This window comes from Silene latifolia, chromosome 1 (assembly GCF_048544455.1).
Source record: "Silene latifolia isolate original U9 population chromosome 1, ASM4854445v1, whole genome shotgun sequence".
Lineage (NCBI taxonomy): Eukaryota > Viridiplantae > Streptophyta > Magnoliopsida > Caryophyllales > Caryophyllaceae > Silene > Silene latifolia.
In genome coordinates, this window is record NC_133526.1 from 144,775,281 (window position 1) to 144,782,082 (window position 6,802).

At 37.4% G+C, this 6,802-nt stretch overlaps 1 non-coding gene across 1 annotated transcript; it reads left to right on the forward strand.

Moving 5' to 3' along the window:
- Positions 1–787: 787 nt before the first annotated feature.
- On the forward strand, positions 788–894 carry LOC141625732 (small nucleolar RNA R71). The gene has a single exon (XR_012535501.1). It is a non-coding gene; the product is annotated as a small nucleolar RNA R71 (small nucleolar RNA).
- Positions 895–6,802: the final 5,908 nt, after the last annotated feature.

The following is a 6,802-nucleotide window of genomic DNA, read 5'->3' on the forward strand; positions in this document are numbered from 1 at the left end:
AGATGCTAGTTGAGTCAATTGTGTTTCCAACATCTTGGTGTGAGTTAGGATGTTGTTGATGGTGGTTTCCTTTGCTTGGCTATCTTTTTGCATTTGAGTGAAAAATTCTTGTTGATTCTTTTGCATTTGGAGGACCGCTTTTTGGACATCAAAACCTTGGTCATTTTGGTGATTGTATGGATTTTGATTTTGGTAACCTTGGTTTTGATTGTAAAAGGGTCTTTGATTTTGGTTTCTTATGGGTGGTGGAGTGTATGTTGTTTGAGGGTTTTGAACATTTTGGCTTTTGTATGAGAGATTTGGATGGAATTTGGTGTTTTCATTGTAAAAGTTGGAATAAGGGGTACCACTCTTGTATGCTTGGAAAGCATTCACTTGTTCATTTGTTCCCCTACATTCACCTTGGTCATGTCCCAAAGTTCCACAATTCTCACATATCCCACTTGGGATTGATGAGGATGCCGTCATGGCATTAACATGATGCTTTGATGATTTTGAGTTTTCTTCAAGTCTAGCCATAGCTTGTTCAAACTTCAAGTTGATTGTGTCAATGTGAGCACTAAGTTGAGCACCCAATTGAGTAACGGAGTCCACTTCATGCTTTCCTCCTCTAGTAGCCTTGCGAGGTCTACTATATTGTGAGTTATGGATCGCCATTTCCTCAATCTTGTTCCATGTTTGATTGTCATCAACTTCGGTGAACATTCCATTTGATCCCATATTGAGAATGTTCCTAGAATCTTCATATAAACCGTTCCAAAATTGTTGTACCAAAAACCATTCGCTAAGTCCATGGTGAGGACATGAGCGACAAATTCCCTTGAACCGCTCCCAAGCTTCATACAAAGATTCTTCATCCCTTTGCTTAAAACCCGTGATTTGAGCTCTTAGCATGTTATTCTTTTCCGGTGGGTAGAATTTTTTGTAGAAAGCTAGAGCCAACTTCTTCCAAGAATCTATTCCGAGGGTGGCCTTATCAAGGCCCTTTAACCATTGCTTCGCGGTGCCGATTAGAGAAAAAGGAAATAAGACCCATCTAATTTGGTCTTGAGTCACGCCCGTTTGTTAGATTGCATCACAATAGTCGCAAAAGGTTTCCATATGAGAATGAGGGTCTTCACTAGGCATCCCCCCAAATTGGCTCCTCTCAACTAATTGGATGAAGGAGGACTTGGCAATAAAATTTCCGGTTAGATGTTGCGGTGTAGGAGTACCATTTGGTAGATTCTCCTCGGTGGGTACGGAGTGTGACGAGAATTTAGGCATTGTAGGTGGATTTTGTGGGGTATTGTGTAATGGGTTCTCCTCTCCTTCTATTGCGAAAGGGTTTATGAACTCACTAGTGGGTTGAACAACTTCACTAATACCTCTTAAATTCCTCCTAACAAGTCTCCTATTGTTCGTCAAGGTTCTTTCGATTTCACGGTCAAGAGGTAACAAATCACCTTGTAACCTTCTAGACATGCAAAATATCAAACAACTCGAAAACAATTAGAACAAACCTTGAGGAGTTTTACTTCCCCAAGACGAAGAAAGACACAACTAATAACAATAAAAGGAAATCTAAATCAAATAAACACCGTCCCCGGCAACGGCGCCATTTTTTATCGGTCCGTTTCGTGTTCACAATTAAAGGTGTGGTCGTTGGGTCACGTCCGAATCAAAACACAATTTATAGCTTCACAAACAACTCTACAATTAGTAAAGAGGCAAGTAAAGGTCGGATCCCAAGGGACGGGTATTGAAATGAGATTTCTATTGCAACTAGTGGTGTCTAAGGGGTGTCACAAATTGGGTTGATGTAGAAGGTCACTAAACTAAAATAGCAATGAAAATAAACAAGCAAGATGAATTAAAGGGGTGTAAACAATTGATTAAAAAGCACTAGGGTGTCATGGGATCATAAGGGAATCATGGGAATTGATCATACAAACATGTTCTCAAATTATAAGCAAGCAATTATTGTTGTGATGGATTGAGTTGGGTTATATCTTACAATCCTAGGAAAGTTTGGGTCCCGGAGCCTAATCGATTAGATTGTACAACACCTACAAGTCGACTTAATCTTCCCTACTCAACAACATGCATGGTCTAATGAGACTCGAGTTGGGTTATGTCTTACAAGTCTCATTGAAAAGATAGAAGATGATAGTAAATGTAAGGATTCATAGGCTTAGCATTTCATCAAATATAACATGTGCATGAGTTGAGATCAAAACAAGCAAGCAAATAAAACATGAAAGCATATTAATTTAAGCATGAATCATTCCCCATGTTGGTTTCCCCTAATCACCCCTTTAACCCTAGCTAAAAGACTACTCACTCATTATCATGTTGATCATGCTAGCAAGGTTGTCAATCATACCAACAATATGAAACATGATGAATAAACTAAAGTAATTAACAATAATTAAAAAGGGATTATGAGAATTATACCTACTAATGATTCCAATAATAAAGCAAAGATAAAAGAAGTACTTGATGCTTGATTGAAAGGTTGTCAATCTGCCAACAATAACCCAAATAATCTTCAATTACCCAAAATAAAGGATGAACAAAAGAGAGATTAAGGAAATAAAACTTGTATTAGAACTTGATTAATTGTTGATTACAATACTAAAGAGAGATTTGATTGATATTAACTACTCTAATTATTGATAAGAAGAACATGCTCCACTAATTAGACTAATGGGGTATTTATAGTGGAAATTAGGGAGGATGCATTAGGGTTAACTAAGGGCTAAACTAGTAATTACACTTTTTAGATTGAGCAAGGAGGAGCCGGTATTTTTCGAAGGAAGGGCTTCTTTCTTCGTAGCTTGGAGAAGAGGAAATCACGCTGTGCTGGAATCCGGGCGGAATAAGGTCGGGACGGGCGGATTCTGGCGATGGGGTCCGAGCGGATTCGAGGGAATCCGGGCGGATTGTGGAGGTGGAATCCGAGCGGATTAGAGGAAAGCCGCACGGATTGTGCAGCTGGGGGACGGCCGGATTAGGGACAATCCGCACGGATTGTCACTCAGCAAGACATCTTCTTCTTTTCTTCCCTTTTCTTCATAAATTCCTTGGGGATTTCCTTGGGGACTCAAGGATCATTTCTCAACATTGCTCTTCTACTATAATATGTACAAAGGCCTTCTAATCTTGTCTCTCCTTGATGCTTGGTCAATGGATTCGATCAATTTAGTCTCGTTTTGCCATGAAAATGCAAGATTCTTACTCCTTTCCTACCAAGGGATCAAAATCTCAAAGAATATGCAAAACAAAGAACTAAAGATAATAAATGACCCAAATATGCACTAAAAAGCATGGGAACAAGGTTAATTCGGGGGCTAAATATGCGCTAATTATGGTCACATCAATGTGCAACCTCTTGACACATAACAGAGTATTCTGTTAAACACCGAAATCGCTCATCTGATTCTTCTCGAGAATTCATGACGTTTCTACTATGGCTTACCAATGATTCATCATGCTCTTATGCATATGATTCATAATTGGAGATGCGCATGATTATTCTAATGGCGGAAACATTAGCAACTTTTAATCATGTCATCAACTATATTTAGGTTCAAGGAACGACCATGACTGCTAATGGCAATTCCATTTTCATTTAAATGAATAACCTACGTTTCTCGTTGATTCGATGTGTATCTTTCAATACTTATCCAACATCTCATGATGTAGTTGGATTCATCATGGTCCATTTTCATCAGAATTGAAAACTCAAATCTTCCTCTGTGAAGGAAGGTATTAGCTCGTCATTCTTCAATGAGTGATGCGTTATAAACTTTTATAAGATGATTACTCCCACTAAATTCCATGTCTTCATATGATAATTTCTAACTCCCACTTGATTCGCAACTGACTACTCAATTGAGACATTTCAAGAATTGAAATTTATTGCTTTGTTTGAGATAAAACCATATATGTTCCCATCATATCCTTTCAAAATACCTATTTTGAAGTGGTCTCATTTTTAACCTTATGGAAAGAGATTTTTAATCTCTAACACATTCATATCATAATGATGCGTAGCAATGTCATTATTTAAATATAAATAATACCTAGACACGTCCTTCGAAATACCCGTTTGGAAAGAGGTTTAATCATTTCATTTTCACAATGAGGTTAAGTAATGACATTGGCGTGGTTAAAACTTAGCTATTGAGGATATCGGTATATCAATTCTTGTAACCTCTAGTCATAAATATCGTTTATTTTCTAGGATGTTACTTTGATTCATTTTAGGCTCTTAAGTAAATATCAAAGTCGAAACTATTGGTCAAAGTTTATCATAAACTAGTCAAAACTCTTGTTAAGACTTTACATTAATCATTTTTCTTCCAAAACTTTCTTTTGGTCTCCTCGTGTAGTTATCTTGAGAAAATATTCCTTTGATTACTTCACTTGGTCTCTTTTGTCATGTAGCTTTATTTGAGACCATAGATCTCATCTATTGGGTATACTATATAAATAGATATACCTTCATTCAAATCATTCTTCATTGCGTAGATCTCATTTACACAAGTTCACAAACTTATCTTGGTGTGTGTTGTGTTGTGTCCTCATTTTTCTCCCACTCTATCTTTAGAATAAATACACTAGAGATTCAAAGATAGCATATGAGACACAAATAATGATTTTGAAGTATAAGGAGAACTATCTCATAGGTTGACTAATAGTTTTAGATTTCGTAAGTGTACTTGGTTGATTGACATTCCTTTAAGAGAGTTCATAAACTCAATGACACTTTGTAAATGATCATACACAAGCTTTAAGCATGTGGACATATAATGAATTCCATCATTATAATTGTCTATTAGATCACTTTAAGTGAATAATCATATGTTTCTAAGAACAAGCATGTAAATACGAATTTTAGAACAAGGATAAAATGATAAAACGGGTGACTTGGGTTGTAAACCAAGCCACCATTATCCAAAATACAACTAATTATCCAAAATACCTTTCCATGTCGAACACGAAAACTTAAAAGGTTCTAAAATCCGAAACATAATTAAAATAAGACAATAAAAAGCGAAGCTCCATGAAAGCTATTCCTAGCTTCTTGATGGTTTCTCAAGCTTGCTTTTCTTTTCCCTTGTCTTTGCTTGGTGGAGGCCCTATTTACAATAAAAGGGAGATACATTATCACAACTTTGTATCACAATACCATAGTTGAAATATAAACATAAAAGAAAGGATAGTCATTTACCTACTGGACTAATCTTTCCAGCCTTAATATCACCAAGGTATTTAGAACAATTTCTTTTCCAATGTCCAACACCATTATAATAATGGCATTTATCAAGAGGACCCTTCTTGATCTTTGAAGTGCTAGCTTCATAAGTCTTAGCTTTGGTGAAAGTGGGAGCTTGTTTCTTACCCTTCCTCCCATTCTTCTTGAACTTCCCCTTGCTTTTGGTGCTAATGTTAAGCACATCCTTGGGTGGGTTCACATTTAACCCCATGTCCCTTTCGGCTTGCACAAGTAACTTGTGCAATTCTTCAAGAGACACATCCTTATCTTGCATGTTAAAATTCACCCGGAATTGAACATATGCCTTGACTTTGGATAAGGAGTGTAGAATCCTATCTACAATGAGTTCTTTGGGGATTTCAACCTTTTGAATTTTCAAGGTCTCGACTAGCTCCATTAATTTGAGCACATGAGGGCTAACCTTTTGGCCCTCTTTGAAGTCGAGATCAAAGAATGCCGCGACCGCCTCATATTGGACGATCCGCGGAGTTTGTGAAAACATTGTCACAAGCTTGGTGTAAATCTCATTAGCGGTGCCCATCTTAAAGGCTCTCCTTTGGAGATCCGCCTCCATTGCAAAGATCAATACGTTTTTCATTGCGGCGGACTCCTTATGGTAAGCCTCATATGCTTCCCTAGTGGCGGCGGTCGACCTAGTATTAAGTTCGGGTGGAGAGGCCTCGGTAAGGTAACGAAGCTTGTCGTCACCTTGGGCGGCTAGTTTGAGTTGGGCATCCCAATTGGAGAAATTTGACCCATTCTTTTCAAGTTTACATCGATCCATGAAGGGTCGGAGCCATGATGAATTAGCGAGAGGCGTGGCGTTTGGGTTTGGTGTAGCCATTTGTTATGAGAAAAAGAAGTGGTCTACAAAACAAAATAGAAGGAGTAAAACAAATGTCGTTTTAACAATAATAATAATACTCGTAAAAATTTAATTTAAACAAGTTTTATTGCATTTATCTAGTGACCTCTACCCAACTTGATAAATGATTCCAAGACCCAAATTCATATTAATTTAGGCATCGGTAAAGCCGAAAAACAACCCTTATCAATATAACTCGGTGGATTAACCTTTTAATCGATTATACTTTTAGAACTCTTGGTCGATAAATTTACATTAAAATTTATCTATAGCCCGAAACACATCCGGCAACCGTCGAGAATACTTTCGTTGAGTTCAACCCAAATTTCGAATAAATGTGTCCATGATCCAAACTTACATCAACTTGGGCATCGGTAAAGCCGAAAACAACCCTCATATTTATAAATTCGGTGGGTAGACATTTATCACCCCACTTCACCAACGTAACAAGGTTTGTCTTACGATAAATCCGGCTTAACTCCCTTGCGAAACTGGTACTTCATGGGTTTCTAATTTTTGGTAAGGCTAAGTCTCAATTGTTTATTTTTAGCGAGAGGTCATGTCAATTTATTATCTATCACGTTTTAAGTGAACTAAAGCGATGAACTACGATAATTGTAATTGACACGGTCGATAAACTCGATTAAAAGATAATGCATGTTTTAGTTATGGCG